The following is a 19,793-nucleotide window of genomic DNA, read 5'->3' on the forward strand; positions in this document are numbered from 1 at the left end:
GCTGCTTGAAAAAACAATTAAAAAGTAAAAATAATTATGCGCTACCTAGCTGTTGCCCGCGACTTCATCTGCGAAGAATTCGTTTATCTCTATCCCGCGGGACTATGCTGATTGCCCGCAAAATTAGCCTAAGTTAATTTAGTATAAAGTATCTAGTAATATTTTTTTATCTAAGCGTTGTCGGTGTCGGGGGACCGCTAAGGTTAACATGAAACTAAATATGTGTATTTTTTAAAGTATTAGCGGTCCCCCGACACCGACAACGCTTAGATAAAAAAATATTACTAGATACTTTATACTAAATTAACTTAGGCTAATTTTGCGGGCAATCAGCATAGTCCCCGCGGGATAGAGATAAACGAATTCTTCGCAGATGAAGTCGCGGCAACAGCTAGGTAGCGCATAATTATTTTTTACTTTTTAATTGTTTTTTCAAGCAGCGTTTTTTTGGGCGTTTTTATTTTTATTTTTGCTGGCGTTTTTTAAGTCGGGGTTTTTTAAATTTTAAATTTAAGTTTTTATTTCATGTTTTTTAAACTTTGATATAAGTATATCTTTTTAAACTGTATTATTTATAGAGTGTACTAGTGTGCTGGATATCCTGGCTGCAGCATCAGCTCATCATGTTGCCACCATTGCATTGTATGTAGAATCAAATACTGATCAAAAGGAATTAAACACGACATATCTGCTATTATTTTTTCAAGAGTATACTGGTGTGCTGAATATCCTGGCTGCAGCATCAGCTCGTCGTGTTGCCACCACTGCATTGTATGTAGAATCAATTACTGATCAAAACGAATCCAAACACGACATATGTGCTATTATTTTTTATAGAGTGTACTATTGTGCTGGATATCCTGGCTGCAGCATCAGCTCATCCTGTTGCCACCATTGCATTGTTTGTAGAATCAAATACTGATCAAAACGAACCCAAACACGATATATCTGCTATAGTTTTATTAAGAGTGTACCTACTAGTGTTCTGGATATCCTGGCTGCAGCATCAGGCCGAGATTCCATAATCTTGCGTAGCTATATAGCATACATGGTGTTTCAAATTTTAGGTCCCAAATATTTTTGAAAGTAAAGTAAATATCCATTATGCGTCTAAGATTCCTACCGCAGCGAACACAAAAGATCTGATGATCTTGAAACGGCTGAACCGATTTTGATAAATCATGTCTAAGATCCATCGCTAGAAAACCAGCTTCAAATAAAAAAAACCGCATTCAAATCGGTCCACCCGTTTAAGAGCTACGGTGCCACAGACAGACACACAGACACACAGACACACAGACACACAGACACACAGACACACAGACATACAGACACACAGACACACAGACACACAGACACACAGACACACATAGCGGTCAAACTTATAACACCCCTCTTTTTCGTCGGGGTTAAAAACAGGACCCTATTACTAAACTCCACTGTCCGTGTTTGTGTCACCAGGCTGTATCTCATGAACCGTGACAGATAGACAGTTGAAATTTTCATAAACGAAGTATTTCTATTGCCGCTATAACAATAAATACGAGTACTAAAACATCATCATCATCATCATCCCAGCTTATATACGTCCCACTGCTGGGCACAGGCCTCCTCTCAGAACAAGAGGGCTTGGGCTATAGTTCCCACGCGGGCCCAGTGCGGATTGGGAACTTCACACGCACCATTGAATTGCTTCGCAGGTTTGTGCAGGTTTCCTCACGATGTTTTCCTTCACCGCAAAGCTCGTGGTAAATTTCAAATGTAATTCCGCACATGAATAACTAAACACAATAAAACACTAAAAAATAATAAAATTAATATATTTAAGGGTGGCTTCCATACAACAAACGTGATTTTTTGCAGTTTTTTTGTTCTATATTAATAACGGCCATATATTAATAACAGGTAGACGCTTGAAATATGCACAGAATATTTAGTTGTATATTCACTTTAAAAATCAATAGTAAAATTAAAATAAAATAAATATTTAAGGGGATCTCCCATACAACAAACGTGATTATTTTATGATTGTTTTTTGGAGTATTTTTGTATTTTTTATTTAAACTCCAAATTTGTTACTTTTACGGGTATCCCGTGAAAACATATCGAAAATACAAACTGAGACATGGATGCACAGAAAAACCAGAAAAGAGACCAGCACTGAAAATCAAACTCAGGTCCTCAGCATTCCGTGCTGCGTGCTATAACCCCTACACCACTGCTGGACAGGAATCTAGACACGAATTTTTCCTATGCATACATATCTCAGGGTGATTATTTTGCCGTTTTTGCTAATGTCTAATGTTGTATATGTAATGGTAACTTCCAGTAGTCAGATTGTCTTGAAATTTGGAATTCTTATGTAAATCGTGTGACAATACAATAGTCTAGTAGTGACATCCTGGTAGACCAGCCAGGATCGTCTCCGCAGCACGGAACTCTTCAACAGTTAATATCATACACGCACGCAGACATCACGCCTGTATTCCCAAATGGGGTAGGCAGAGCACACGAAACGTTACCGCTTCGGAGCCACTTTTAGCAATTTTAGGTTTAAAGTTTGTCAAAAACGTTACAATAGTGACAGGTTGCTAGCCTGTCGCCTACGGTATACCTACCTTAACCTTATATCCTTTGTCGCCTCTTACGACATCCACGGAAGAGATGGAGAGGTGTAATTCTACCCGACACCACACGGGTCTATAATTATCATTATAATATCATTGACCTGAAAATTTGGTATACAAATGTAATTGGGGTGACAATGCAAGTACAGTGCAAAAAGTGCAGTCAGCAAAATGAATTTTTCAATGTAGGTAGTTTTTATTTGTATTTTTCTAGCTTTCTTTCAATCTACCAGTCCATCATAATTGATTAAAGTCTATAAAATATCTAAAGCTTCACTAGGCCCGGTAATTTGTTAACAAGCCAATAATAATCGGATTGATTAAACGACCTCAGATCAAAGTAAGTTATTATTACAGGCTAAACTTAATTGACGTTATTTATTGGATTAGGTGAAGCTTTGGTATGTCTTATATTTGATTAGGTTTATTCAAGTTAAAGTTAGTACATATAGTAAGACATTTAGTAGGACTCTGTTAGTAAAGTGTTATAAGTACTTGTTTTTTTTTTTAGCATTAGAAAGTAGGTAAGCTTTTTGACGTGTCTTTTTATTAAAAAAACTTTTGAAAAATAAATTACAGCAAATATGTAACAATTAGCAAGGACATGATCATTTACATGCTTTTGGTATCAAACAGTTACTTATTTTTAAACCATTTTTAAATTAAAAATACTCGTCAAGATTGTTTTACCCTTTTTAAAAAAAAAAAGTATAAGTATGGGGAGGCTTATGATACACATTATAATATGTCCAACAGAGGACGTTCCACGGCTGATATAATGATGATGATGATGTCAGTAAATTGTTTTAAACCGATTTCAAATAGGACGTTCTTAATTCGGTTGTGTTTTTCAATGTTAGTGTCCCCAGGTGCCATTGTTTGTAAATTCGATTTGTTTTTTTTTTAATTTTGGTCTTATTTTTGGTCCTACTTCCCGTTTAATAATAATTATAAAAGCCTTTATTCGGATTTTTAAATTACATCACTTAAAAATAATTAATCTCTAACACCAGAATCTGTTTTCCCATTGGCAAAGGCCTCTCCTAACTGTATCCATAAATTTCTGTCCTCATTTCCCGTTTCGTTTAGTTTCACGCAAATTGTAATAAAATCTTCTTAGAAAGAAAGAAAGAAAGGTTTATTTTGGCTCCATAAGTACCACCTAAAACTAAGCCTAAAACTACTAAGTCAGACATTCTTTTCAGAGTGGCCGTGGTTGCGCAGACGAGGTGCACGGCGAGATGTTCGGTGAGTCGTAGACTTTTTCGAGGACAGCCCCTTAGCAATGTGCTTCTATTTCTGCCGGTTAGAGGCGTTGCGATAGTCCACTGGACCATGATGGACTCAGTAGCTTTTTTTATCAGGTCAGTCCAGCTAGTTGGTGATCGGCCGCGCGCCCTCTTGCCTTCCACCTGCCCTTGAACCTGAAAAGGGTGGTTCAGGAGCAGGTAAGAAAATCTAACACCCTAAAAATCATTTATTCAGTTTTTTCCCTTTCACTTTGTATTGTAACTAATACTTGCGTTTTCATGACATTAAATATGTATTTTTATTATTCAAAATAAGCTTGAGTTTGACTACAGTCACGCCTTTTGATAACCAAAAATGAAGGCAAGGCCTCAGGCTCAGAATTAGCCAACTTAATTAAAAAAATAAAATATTGCCAAAAGCAAAGGATTTTTTGCTATAGCAGCTTGATTATTTTTATGCCTAAGTCATGAATACGCACTGGATGAGCATGCACTTTATCTGGGGCCACCGTCCGTTTCGTTTATTGTGATGAAAATTAATCTGATTAAAAGTTAATGGGCACGACGTTGATAATGCGATGACTTTTGGGTTCCAGCATCATCATGTTTATTACAAGCTTTTACTTAGCTTGAAACGTTATGTTTGTAGCTTTATAAGTCATAGCTTCTAAATTTGCAAACTATTTTGCGATCATTTTCTGGTATCTGATTGGGCTTAAATTTACTATAACTATACTATCATTTGGTAGATAGTAAAATTCTGATGATTTATTCAGGATAGTCTCCGTGGGACGAAATTCGTCATTAATTAGTGGCATTGACTTGATATTTGGTATGTAATTGTAATTTTAATGACAAATCTTGTAAAGACCAGAAAAACTGTGAATTGCTTGTGTTTAAAATAACTTCTTTCAAAAACTTTTATCGTATTTACATATTTTGTTAATTATATTGTTGCTGTAGCGTGGTTTGTATCATAATCTTATCTTGACTTGAATTATTCATGTGAGATTTCTATTATCTAAATCTAATTCATTCTGTGTGCCTATCCTGTATTGTTCATGTTGGAAAATAAATCATCTTCTTCTTCTTCTTCTTCTTCTAAAGAACTAAACGAAACATAATAGCAGACTTTGCTGTCAAAAATCACAACCGAGAGCTTTAACAAACATATTTTTGTAAAAAGTTTATTTCTTTTACAATTACCCTTGCTGTCTGTAATTTTCGCTTACTGTAGGTAATATTGTCATCCAAACCAAGTATCCGTACCTATCAAGTCACAAGTAGTTTTTATAACCAGAAGTTCAATACTAGATTATTGTACTTTCAACAAACTTAGACAGTGCCTTTCTGCACAATGGTATACAAGAAATGGGTCAAAAAAAACGGTTTGTAAATTTTTGAAACTAGAATTTGCGTACATTCGAACTTTGAAACCTAAGTAAAAGCTTATAATATAAAAGATTGCTATAAATATAAACTTAATAGTCATTTAAAACAACAACCCAGCTGCAGCTGCACTGAATAATGCGAAAGTGTGTGGGTTTGTATGTTTGTCCATCTTTCACTTTAAAACGGAGCGACGAATCGACATGATTTTTGGGATGGAGATAGTTTATGGGCCAAAAAGTGACATAGGCTACTTTTTATCCCAGAAAAATATACAGTCCCCGAGGGAACGGCGCGCGATAACCGAATTCCACGCGAGCGAAGCCGCAGGCAAAAGCCAGTACGATATATTTTAGAACTAAAACACAAAATCATTTCAAAACTCTACCCAATAATTAACAGCTTAAATATATAAATACATGAAACCGACGGAACCCGCCTCCATTACTTATAAAGCTAGCCATCCAGTGCACCACGGACTTTGTCCGCGCCTGTTCATGTGCACAAAGATACTGCTCCCCTTTTATATTATGTTTTATGTTGTATGCCTTTATGTGGGAAGTAATTAGGATGGGGGTCAATATGAGGAAAGTATGGGTAAACATATATGTGTTTGGCGTAACAGGATAAGCTTCATTTTTTAATTAATTACTTGCCTCAGTGGGTTTTTCCCACGTTGCAGAAGTCCCTACCCCGTAGGAATTTTGATAAATCCGTCCTTATTCCTCATCTATATCTTCAGTGAAAACTCTAAGCAACATTTCAAGTTTCCAGTTCCAAAAGTTTGGGTTCAATGTCGGTGAGTTACGACGATCACATTATTATTGATTTTAAATATGCATGTTAAGCTGTAAGGTATTTATTGTATGGGACAAGTTGCCCAAAATAAATTAATTTATTATTATTATTATTTATCCGACATTCTACCGCGAGTGTTAGCACGGGGTCTCCACTCCAGGACTCTTCTCGCCCAACGACTGTGGTCCATTGTAGCAATATTTCCTGCCCATCTCCACTTTCTGCGTTCTATTTCTGTTATTACGTCATTCACTTTAGTCTTCTGTCTGATCAACTCGTTTTTCTTTCGGTCCAGAAGGTGTATTCCGAGCATTATGCGCTCCATTGCTCTTTGTGCGACACGGAGTTTCTCAGCAGACCTTTCTGTTAAGGTGGTGGTTTCCATTCCATGTGTGAAGACGGGCAAGACACACTGATATTTTATACTTTAGGCTGCTATTTACTCTTAAACTACTAATAATTCTCAAGAAAATTTACTGTTATAGTTTTCCTTGTAAGTTTGATATACTTACTACCATCTTGAAATTTTCGAATTTTTCCACCCACCGGTTTAGATTTTAGAGGGGAGGAGGGACGCTCGATTTTCATGAAAATGTTCACTTTAAAGTTGAATATTTCGCAAACAAATCACTAAATAGAAAAATTGTATTACCATTTCCTTAATGGCTTTAAAAGACCTAACCAACGATCCCCCACACTACAAGGTTGGATGACAAAAAAAATCACCCCCAATTTGTCTTTTTTTAATTTTTAATTTTACCATATTGTCGGCATAGTTTACATATATATTCGTGCAAAATTACATTTTTCTAGCATTGATAGTCCCTGAGCAAAGCCGCGGACGAACAGACAGACATGGCAAAACTATAAAGGTTCCGTTTTTGCCATTTTGGCTACGGAACCCTAAAAAGTTGATTGACTCCTAAACGGTTAAACGGACTTAAATGATACGTCAGAAAACTGTCACTAGTCATGTCAACCATTTCGCTAAAACAAAATGGTCTCATACAAGTCAAATCCTGGAAAACCTCGACTAATACCATAAATAAACATGTGACCCAAAAAATGTAAGTACAAACTTACCTGATGTGACGCAGGAAATTGGAACTACAGTCACACGTAGTAGTATCCCTGATTTAGTTAGATAGTGGCGCCACCCTGACTTGTTAAGTTTGTTTTGTTATATGTAGCTATGAAGGTTTCAAGACAAACATTGAGGATTGACCCCGGGTTTATTCTTGTCGTCAATCAATAGTTCGTTGACCTTTTGGATGTGTGACAATAGAAAGAAGCCTTGTACGAACTACAAACGAGTGCGAAAGACAAATTGCAATACAAAATTATTAAAGACGACTTATTAAATTACCTTCATTGATTGCCTTTATTAAAGTAGTTCACGTAGGTCCCACACGGGCCCAGTGCGGATTGGAAACTTCACACACATAATTGAATTGCTTCGCGGTATTTTGCTGGTTTCCTCGCGATGTATTACTTTACCGTAAAGCTCGTGGTTGAATTTCGAAAAACACAGAGAAGCGAGCCCGGGTTTCAACCCACAATCCTCTGCTCCTGAGCCCATAGGTTATCCCACCAGATCACCATGTTTTTAACTTTTATATCTTGCTCGCACGTGAAGCAGCAGTGCTTGCACGTGTTTCGGTGTGGAGAGTAAGACAGCCGGTGAAATTACACAGGTGTCCCATCTGGCCTCTAGGTTAACGCATCTGCAATCCCCCTGGTATTGCAGGGTTATGGGCGGTGGTGATCTCTTACCTCAGGAGACCACTTGCTCGTTTTCCAGTTACTTGCCTAACTTTCATTAAATCCTTATTCATTTAAAAAACAAAAACGAAACGGCAATAGAAGAAAATGTACAACGAATCCATTCTTTTTTTAAATTCATTCAACTTCAGCTCACGTAACACTAACACATACGCAAATGCATCATGCACGCACCCACACAAGCGCGCTTAAAAAAGTTAATAAAAAAGGACAATACGCTAACAGTGGGCGGGGGCGTGTGACAATGATAGATAAAGCTGAGGTAGCGAATAATAAAACGTCATGCGAACATCCCAGCAGAGATCCGATTTGCCGAAAGATTTCTTGCTGGCTGCCCAAAGACACAGGCAAGCTGCGACAGAAGGTACAATATCGTCAACATACACCTCTGGAAAAACTCAAGTAAATAGTGGCCTCTCAGGAAATCGTGTATTGAGACTCAGGCTTGTATCTGTGGTATCTTGTAGTTTCTGAAATTCAAGAAACCACAATACAATGACTCTTTATTGTACACCAGAAATAGTGCGATACAGAAAACAGGTACACATAAAGAAAATTATAAGGTAAACAATAGGCGGCCTTATCGCTTAAGAGCGATCTCTTCCAAGCAACCTTTTTTACGGAAAGAAGAAAGAACTGGATTACAGCAGGTGATGCATCAGCAGTATCATCTTCGCCATTCATCATGTTCGAGTTACATCAAATACATATACATATAAATACTCAAAGGTTGACTGGTAGAGATCTATTAAAGGGATAAGTTCGCCTTTGTACATAATCTCAATGTCTGTCAATTGTGTTTGTTACTTATTTTGTACATTAAAGAGTTTACATACATACATACATAAGCAACCGTACATCTAAAATACATATGGGCGGAGGGAAAAACAGCAACACATAAATAAACTAAAGATAACGCTAATTTTTACCAGACAAAAAAGCGTTTCCGCTCTTCCTTCATCAACCGCACAGCAAAAGAGTGGAATTCCCTTCCTGCGACTGTGTTTCCTGAACACTACAATTTGGCCGCCTTCAAGTCTGTGAAAGGTGAATGAGCATTTACTAGGCAAGCGTGCTCCATCGTAGGCCTCATCCTCGCTTTCCATCAGGCGTGATTGTGGCCAAACGCAAGCCTATACTGTATAAAAAAAAAAAGACGACAGATTGCTCCTTAAGCATAGATTTAAAGAGTGACAAAGATAACTACACTTATATTACGAAGTCACTCTCACATTAGGTCCTTTTAGTCGGCTTTTACAATACCCTCGGGAAGAGATGGTTCAGTCCAATTTTAAAACCAGACACGGCGCGGACTTTATAAAATAGGTACTTTATCTTTTCAAATAGCAACAAGAAATGTCAATAAAGAAAATAATAATAATAATAAATGTTTATTTGCCATAAAACAGTTTTTACAAAATGTGGATATCTGTCAGATTCCAAACTAGGCTGAGCCTAAATCTTGGAAGTCCGCGAGTGCGATTTATAAAAAGGTGGAAAACTCCCGACATTGTTACTTCAAAGTTTAATATCTCAAAAAAGGTTGAACCGATTTTGATAAAACATGTCTAAGAACCATAGCTACAAACCCTGCTTTCAGATAAAAAACCGCATTCAAATCGGTTCACTCGTTTAAGAGCTACGGTGCCACAGACAGACAGACAGACACACATTAGCGGTCAAACTTATAACACCCCTCTTTTTGCGTCGGGGGTTAAAAATACGGCCCTAGATTGGTTTTACATTGAAAATATTGATTTCAAGCAAAACATGCTGATATTTTTGTAAATAAAATTGAGCTTATCAAGAATTTATATTCCGATGAAAAAACCGAGATCTGCCGAATTATATTTAGGTATTTTAAAGTCAATCTATTCCTTGCAGATTAAAATTGTATTGCTATCGCAAACGGAGGATTCGAAAAAGAATGAATATTGTTATCTAATAAACACAACTTAAAGACACGAGCTATTATTTTTATTCTCCTTCGACTGCACCGTCCTTTCTTAGCCTCCCGCAGTCGAGGGTACCGTTTCCGACAATTTATTTCCCTCCGTTTGATCTCGGCGGAATTTCTTTTATCAAGACCCCCTCGTTCGTGTGAGCCTTCTTAGTCGTCTGTGTGTGAGGTAGTTTCATCAACTTTTTCTAAATTATCATCTATATGGTTGTGGCTACGGATTATGGACTTATGATTATGACATATTAAGAGATCTTCTTAATCAACAGAAGTATCATTCGTTCAACGGTCAAACCAAATGGCGAAATAACACAACTGCTAAGATTATTCACTGTTTTTTTTTTTATTTGAGCTGACGTTATGCCATTTATGCATCTTTAGTTTGAACATTGGCTGAATATACTAAAACATTAAACATATTTTGTCATTCTAAGGGGGAGGTCTTTGTTCAATATAGTGATATCCATTTGACGATGACGTATATAATGTAAACTTTTTCTGTCCAAAAATAAAGAACCAATACAAGAAATATTATTTGGATTTAAACTATGTGTAGAAAAATACTTATTGTTCCGACTGGTCTCCGGTAGTAATTTATGATAAAGTTTTAAACGACAGAGACTGCTGTTTTTGTGCAATGAGAGAGAGAGAGGAGAGAGAGAGAGAGAGAGAGAGAGAGAGAGAGGAGAGAGAGAGAGAGAGAGGAAGAGAGAGAGAGAGAGAGAGAGAAGATTATAGAAAAAGAGAAAAAAAATATCTTGGTAGGTATATTTTACATACTACCATAAAAGCCGTGGTGGCCTACTGGTTTGACCTATTACCTTTCATGTTTCATGCAGAGGGTCTTGCGTTCGAGCCCGGGCACGTGCGAAATTACATTCGAAATTTACCACGAGCTTACGGTGAAGAGAAACATCATGAAAAAACCAGGACACACCGGCGAAAAAATTTAATGTGTGTGCAGTTCCCAATCCGCAGTGGGCTCACCCAAGCCCTCTCATTTTGAGAGGAAGCCTGTGCCCCGCACTAGGACGTATATAGGCCGAGTTGATGATACATACTATCTAAATTTGTCCGCTGGAATGGCTCCCTCACACATTCCCTGAACACATAAATCCGTCGAGGTCACACTTAATAACAGACATCGTCGCCTATGACAAATTGCTTGAGAACTAATGAAGTCTTATTGCCATGTGCTAACATAACAGAACTTACAAAAACTGGCCAAGAGCGTGTTGGACACGCCCGAAATAGGGTTCCGTAACCATTACGAAAATTTAAGTAATATTTTTTCTAAGGATTTCGTATTTTTACGGAATATTCCAAGTTAGGTAATTTTATACCTTAGGCTGCTATTACTCTTAAACTACTAATAATTTCTCAAGAAAACTTAACTGCTATAGATTTCCTTGTAAGTTTGATACTTACTACCATCATGAATTTTTTTTCAAATTTTTCCACCCACCGGTTTAGATTTTAGAGGGGGGGGGGGGGAGATGCTCTATTTTAATGAAAATTTGCAATTAAAGTTGAATATTTTGCAAACAAATCCTTGAATCGAAAAATCGTCTTAGCAACCCCTAATGATTTTAAAAGACCTATCCAAGAATACTCCACACTACAAGGTTGGATGAGAAAAAAATCACCCCCACTTTACGTTATTGTATCGTGCAAAATACAGCTTTCTAGCATTGATAGTCTCTGAGCAAGCCCGGACGGACGGACAGACAGAGAGGCAGACAGACATGGCGAAACTATAAGGGTTCCGTAGCCAAAAATGGCAAAAAAGGATAATAGAAATATCACGGAAACTGAAAGCGCCTATGTATTTATTTTTCCAGCCCAGTCTGCAACGAATTCAACTGGTTAAAAATGTGTTATTGCAAATGGTGACCATTGATGTATTGGATCAAATGTTTTAACCTAATAAGCAATCAAAAATGCAGCTCCAGAAGACAGTTGATTCAAAAAGAAAATAAACTACTTTCCCTAGGAAATATGCCGTCGGTCGACGAACATTATTAAAGATATTTTTTTGTTTTTAATATTTAATTAGGTGTTCTGTAATTTTTTTGTAGTCAGTAAGTTGTAGTGACTAACATTAAGTTTTATTGGTTCAATAATAATTATGTGTTTGAGTGTTATTATTGTTTTTATTTTTTATTTTTCTCATTTTTCCCATGTTCTCTTTCTTTCTTTTTTCTTTGACTGAACCCGTCATGTTACCAATCACTTTCATTAATTTTGATTTCTATCAACAAAAAAATTAACTTACTCGTATATCGCTGCTAATTATTGCATTGGGAGTAACTTTTCTTTAATCAATCTAGTAGTCATTTACTGCATCTATTCCAAACAAACACACAATCAGATCTCTTCTCTTCATAATATTAGTTTAGAGAACCAAGTCAAGACCCTTACAGTAAGCGGCACATGTGTAGGCATGTATGGTGGTCTATAATTCATGGTAGCATGTGCTCTAATGCGTGGGCAAACAGTCGGGTCCAACGTTAATGTAAAATTTAAAGGGTGATAGGGACTTTAATAGCTTAGGGAAGGAAATGGGATTAAATTTGCACAATAGGTGTAAATGCGATAAGAATCAGGAGTTATTTTCTGTACAGTCAAGTTCTAATGAATTAATGTTGATTTTAAAGCAAAGTCAGTGCTGAAACTGCAAAATTAACAAAACGTCAAAAATATGGGCCGCGAGGATCAAAAGTTAAAACTATTCTTACCTCCTGTTTCACCATCTATTGGTTAACTTTATTTGACGGATAAATGTGATGCCATCTCTGTTTGTTTTGTTCGAATAGACGGAGACGGCATCATATTTATCCGTCAGTTAAAATTAATCAATGGGTGGTGAAACAGCCCCTTAATGTTGAAAAATATTTTTTGTGTGTCTAACTGACCTCTTGTCTGATCCTCAATCCTCAAATGGCCATGGCTGGCACTTTCCTCGGACAATATTAGCATTGCCACAGAGAAGAATTGCAGCCATTTTTATGGGCGCCTAACCCATTTTCAAGACGCGTGAATCTTTGAGATCTTTTTTCAAGGAAACAGGTATCCTAACCCTGCCGTCGCTTTATGTTTTTGAAATAATCATGTATGTAAGATGGAACATATGTGATTTTCCCACTAACGTCGATAAGCCAAAGGCTACTTGGAACACAGGGAAGCTTAAAGTTCCATCTTACAGACTGGCTAAAATCAAAAAGTCGTTTCTAGGAAATTGCATACGTTTTTATAATAAAATTCCAAAAAATATTATAAATGAAACGGATACAAAATTCAGATCTATTGTCAAGAAGACATTAATATCAAAGGCGTATTATAAAGTTAATGATTATATCATGGACAGGGATATTTGGAAATAATTCGATCCGCATTAGCGGTCCCTTCAAATAGCGAACCTACTGTGTCAAAAATGAAGTTGTGTTAAATACTTGTGATGTATACATATCATTTAATAATATTGTAAATCTGTTAAAAAAAAATATGCCTCGTTGAGTTTTCTTGCCGGATTCTTTTCAGCAGAGGTTTTTCCGAACGGTGGTAGGTTTTTTTTTGACATTCATAAGTGCTTGTTATAGCCTAAATTAAATAAAGATATTTTGACTTTGACTTTTCAATAATCTGGGTAACATTTTGGGAGAGGACATTCCTGAATAGGATAAGAATCTTCACCGAAAAATTTCGTTTCCACTAGCTCAAAAGTTCCAATTTATTTTTGGCATACCTTGTCAAAGACAACGTCAAAATATCTTTATTAAATTTAGGCTACATCAAGCACTTATGATCAAATTTTTGTATTTATGTATCAAAACAGCTGCAAGGAAATATACTCTTCAGCAATATCATCAAATCAGCCGTAAGACGTGCACTATAGGATATAGCCCTACCCCCTTCCACCCCCAATCAGGAAGTATAGTAAAATAATTATTTTTTAGTAATTTTGTAACAATAATGATCAATCATATAAAAATAAACATTTATCTTCACTGCTGTTTCTGTTTTTACTCATAATTAGACAATCACATGAACTGCCGATACTAACCGTTGATTATTACCTTCTCTCCCCGCTAGCATCTGCACATTCAAATTAAGCGAAATAAATACCCTTATTCTTAAACAGTATCCCCAGTATCTGTATCATACAATAACAATGTTCCAATAAAGCAAACATCCGGAATTGTCTGCGAAGACAAAACAACTGAAGTGCAACTGAACAAGCCTGCACAAGCCGCACATGGCACCCTCGCATCTCCGTGCAGAGGGTTCCCAGAGGGTTCCGTATTCACGCCAGACTTAACTTCAACATGCCCATTATTAAACGGTTTAATCGACAGTTATAGTCAAACTCTCTTGAATCAAGTGTCGCTAAATGTATGAAGCGATTGAATTTTTAACGTAAGGTTTTGGATATTGCTGATTTTGTGGTTTTCGAGTGGTATTACCTCCCCTTTGTTGTTACAAAAACTCCCATAGCAAATACTAATATTGATAAAGCGTATCGAGTATTGAAAATATTGTATTCACAATTCAATTACAATACAATAACTTTTTATTGCACACCAACACATAACAGCAGAAAAGCAGGTAACTTTCTGAGGTAAGCAATAGGCGGCCTTATCGCTTCCGAGCGATCTCTTCCATCAGGCAACCTTTACAATGGAATACATTACAGCAATATCAAGAATACATAACCATTTATACAGTACACATACACAACTAATCGATATAGATAGGTAGATACATAACAACATTAACAACATACTCATAAATAAACTAACAGTCATAACATTCACACGCAAGACGACAGATAATGCTCCCTAAGCATAGACTTGAAGATATGCAAGGACATAGCGCGCCTTAAGTCTATCGGCAGGGAGTTCCACAACCGAGTGGCCTGGACAGTATAAGAATAAACGTAGAATTTTGAGTTTGAAAGACACATTGCGTAATAACGCAAATCACTACTATGAGTAAGTTTTGCGGTGAACTTGAAGTGAAATGGTTAAACTATACGTGCAGTTGGTGTCACGCTTGTGTTATGATGGTTCAGATGCTTTAATGTTTAGTCTAGTAGAATAATAAATATTAAAATCGAAACAGTTCAAGTTAACAAATAAAAAACATAACTTATGTTATGTTTAACTATTTACTCAGAGACTCGTATCATATTAAGAAGATTATAATTTTCAGGGAATGCTGCTATTTATAAGCAGATGTTATGCATGAGGACCAAAGCCCGGAGGAAGAGAGTCGGAAATTGTGTTTATGTATTTGAGTTAAAAGGATTTAATAGCGCGATGTAGGAACAAATTACCATTTGATGAGTAGATGTAGCGCGCCGATTAAAAGGATAAAATTGTAATATCGGGCCTTACGTGACATCGAAGAATAGGACAACCGCATGTTTTTAGTTTAATCATTTCTACGATCAATTTGGGAGATTTAAATCGATGTACGTAAAACTACTGGGAACTGAGTACGAAAATAATTGGAACATCAGCAATATCATTGTCAATTCCACATTTTTACTGGCCTCATCAAAATCCAAACATAAAACTTTGCCCACAATAAGCGTCCGCGCAAAATCGATGTTAAATTATTGAATGGCCACGACTGTTTACGCATCACTTTGTCACAAGCCGAGTACAACTATCCAGTTACTACACTCTACCACATTGGTTTAAAGCTCATTTCAGGATTGGAACTGGTTTGTCGTAATAAGAACTGTTAAGTTTTATTACTGGGTAGCAGGGTTGGTTTTGGTTGTTGGCGTGCGATGGATTAACTGAAGCCCGTAGATAAATGGTTTAAATGAACGCGTTCACACATCGCTCTCGATTGTTTTAATCTGCGGTTGGTAGCGTTCATGTGATTACATTAATGATTCAAAATCTGTACTTTGTAAAATCCAGATTTGTCCAATTATGTGAATTGTATATAAAGCTTATTATTTAATATTAAAAAATAGTATGCGCTTACGTTTGGTAAAAAAAATTCAGTCCACCCAAACTTCCGTTTATCATCAAACCAGTTGTTATACGCCTTACTGCTGGGCATAGGCCTCCTTTCAAAATGAGAGGGCTTGGGACCGTAGTTTCCACGTGGACCCAGTGCAGATTAAAAATTTCACGTACATCATTGAATTGCTTTGCCGGTTTCTGCAAGTTTCTTCACGATGTTTTCCTTCAGAGTTAAAGCTCGTAGCAAATTTCAAAAATAATTCCGCACATAAATTTCGAAAAACTCAAAGGTGCGAGCTTGAACTTGAACCCACGATCCTCTGCTTGAGAGGGCATATTTCAAACGGCTCCGGCGTCTTACGTCAAAGTCGTTAAAATGTCCAGGTGCCCAGGTCGTAGAAAGTCCAGGTAGTACAATGTCAAGATCGTAAATAACCAGATAGTAGAACGTCAAGGTCGTAAAATAACCAGGTAGTAGAATGTCAAGGTCGTAAAATAACCAAGTAGTAGAATGTCAAGGTCGTAAAATAACCAAGTAGTAGAATGTCAAGATCGTAACATAACCAAGTAGTAGAATGTCAAGATCGTAACATAACCAGGTAGTTAAATGCCAGGTTGTAAATTGATATTAATAGTACATAGTACGAAATTTTTTAACAATAAAGTAAACCCAACTTTGTATACCGAAATTTATCTAAATCGGAAGGAATAATGGGGAAGTTTTTTTGGATCGGCATGGCAATCATTCAATCAATTGCATGGCTGTGTGCGGTCCAGATTTAAAATTTTATTACTCCTACGCAAATTGGCCGGGTACCTACATGTGAAATTGAAAATATTTTTTTTTTTAACTCGCATCAACGTGTGGCACATAGTTCGACAGCTCTTTAAAAAAGATAATAAGGTTTCTCAAAAACTTTTTTGATTAAGTGAAGATTTACGGAAATAATCGCTCCCAAAGTAGCAAAAATTGTGAGTCCCCCTCTATCTTGTAACCCGTTTGTCCAAAAAATATGCAAAAATATGGAAAAGTAACGCTTAATAAATACATTCAACGAAAATTGGTTTCAACTTGGTTTTTGAGTTATTGCCGAAATACTGCGCTTCTCAACAAAAGGACGTAAGTGCCGTGAAGATACGCTCTTTTTCTGGTAATAGATTTTAAGACTGTAGTAAGTCTTTTAATTGTGTTATAATATAACGCACATAATATTACTTGATTTTTTTCGTAATGGCTACGGAACCCTATCTTGGGCGTGTCCGACACGCTCTTGGCCGGTTTTTAATACTTAAAAATTCCACGGTTAGGACCGTCCGAGACAGATATTAGTAAAGATTGGACATTTTACTACTTTGACATTTCGCGATTTGGACCGTCCGAGACATAGACATTAGTAAAGATTGACATTTTACTACTTTGACATTTCGCGATTTGGACCACCCGAGACTTGGACGTGGCACGACTTAGACGATGTAAGACATGGACCTCTTACGATGTGGACGCAATTTCGACACTGGACATTTTACGACTTTGACGTAAGACGCCGGAGCCTTTCAAACCGCTTGGTCACCTCGGTTATTATAATTAAATATAGTTTTGAAAAATTCTTGCACGTTGATAATGATGACATTATTACTGCGCCCCACATCTCTACATGACACAAGCATACCTTAAACTACCAAACCAACTACCTCACAAACACCATTTTCCCTAGCCAAACGGTAGCTCCCTCTGCAAACAGGCGAAAACAAAGCATCCTGTACAAACACGGCGGATTGAGTCGTTTGTCTTTGAATACACATCACTTGATGCAGTCGATACTCGACGCCAACTTTACACAGTGGGGTATTGTGTTGAATTGGGATTCACAACGATAAGGCAGCTTCTAGATACCTTAATACAAAAGACCTGCAGCAATCATTCAAGTTGCATTACATTGCGGCGTTCGATTGACCACTACAAACTCCTTGGCTTTACAGCCTCGCAATGTAATGCAATTTGCAGGTCTAAACTGGGCTAAAGGAACGATTTTTCTCAATACGAATAAACAGGATCACGCAATAGAAAGTGATCTCTGCAGCTCATGGACACTTACCATTGCGGGCCTAACGAGAAACGAAACGCCTTCTTAAAGCATTCACGTCATTGCATATTGTTGGGAAACTCAAGCGCCAATTCATTCCTAATTTTCTCTCTATTGGCCATCCTTACTATAAAAGGTTTTACAAATTAACAAGGGAGTTGGCTGAAACTGCACTGAGGAGGAGCACCATCAGTGTCACAGGGTGTTGATGGAAACTTCGTTTACGTACATTTGGTATATCAGTCTTCCATGACTTACAAATATACGTTTTCTTCCGACATCGTTCGGTCAGTTCCATACTCTTCAGTGAAACTTCAACATTGCTGCCCTACCTCTGGTGGTGGCCAGTGCGTCCTGGGCCCATAACCTATTAGAAGGTCAGGAAACTACGAATAATATAATGTAAATAAGTTTATTAATAGCAAATTCTTAAACATGACAAAGCCCTGTCACTGTCTCCTATGAGGTTCTCTCGGAGCTTTGTCATGTTTTGGAATTTGCTTTTAATAAACTTATTTACATTATATTATTCGTAGTTTCCTGACCTTCTAATAGGTTAAATTGCTTTGCAAAAAGTTTCATATTAGCCTTCTAGAAGTCCCTTAGCCTTTGCTTTGATTTCATTTCAAAAAGTCTAACATTAAGCGTCTAAAGGCTGTCTTGTGGTTAAGTAATCAAGATCAAAGCTTGCAGTTTTGCCGACATAATGAAACCGGAATAGTGCGCTCTATTTCTGTTTTTTTATCCTGGTGTGTCATCGAATAACCGCCTGTTTTTGTTCTCCACACTTCGCTTGTCACCACCCAAATCTGCTAAGCAATCACAATATTATAATTGCAATCTACATCTTGATGGTTCGTGGTGATAGAGCACGCAGAGCCGGAACTGGTCGCCATTTTGAGAAGTAAATAATCATGGCATTTGACGTGTCTATTTTCGATCTGGGAAATGTAGATTAGGGCCTCGTTTGGCCACTTTGTGTTAAGTTGCTGTTATTTTATGTAAGAGATGGCTGTGATGCCGTCTCTTTTTTCCTGAATACTAAACTAGGTACTCATTAAGTGTTTTACTATTCAATATACAGTACAATACAAATGAATTTCTAAATGTGATATTTTAATTTAATTATCAATTAAATATTACTTATTTTCGTGTTTATATTTATTTGTCATTTTAATGTTTTCTTTTTCAATGCTGATGTGATGGCGATTCGCTTAAAAATCTAAGATTTTGTTGCTGGTCCCATTAGAATATCCAGTTAAGGTAAATATTATTCCAGACGTACCAATTTTTGTTTCAGCGTGAAGGTGTAAAAAACAAACAAACACTCCAACTTTCGCATCAATAATATTAATACCCCTTTTTGGTATCCTGCCGTGTCACCAAGTAACATAGTTTTAGTGTTAGTTCTAGTCTTAGTTTTAGGTGGTACTTATGGAGCCAAAATAAACCTTTCTTTCTTTTCTTTCTTTCTTTCTTCCTAATAGGAGCTAGGTGCTAATTTAATCTAAATCTGTACAATTTAGCGTCAAAAAGTAATACTGATTTATATGTACATCCATGCTCACAAACTATTGCGATTAAAATATCAATATGATAGCTTGCACTGCCACACAGCTGCAGTAGTCCCTCCCTAACCGCTTTCGCAATTTTCTCCCCATTCCTCAAAAAAAAAAACAAGATTAAGATTATTCCCTCCTAACCAAGATTAAGATTATTCTTGGCGTTTAAACAAACTACACACTTTCCCGGGGATTTAAATCGAATTTACAATCAACAGATCGACGCGACAAATTGTCGAAACAGACAGTTTATCTACCATCAGCCAATTGTCAATAATTTATGTGCGAGATAAGCTGATGCCGCAGAAGTGATAGCGACAGACCGCTTCGTCGAAGAAAATTCTATTTCGACGATGTTGG

The sequence above is a fragment of the Choristoneura fumiferana genome, chromosome 13 (assembly GCF_025370935.1).
Source record: "Choristoneura fumiferana chromosome 13, NRCan_CFum_1, whole genome shotgun sequence".
NCBI classification, from domain to species: Eukaryota; Metazoa; Arthropoda; class Insecta; order Lepidoptera; family Tortricidae; genus Choristoneura; species Choristoneura fumiferana.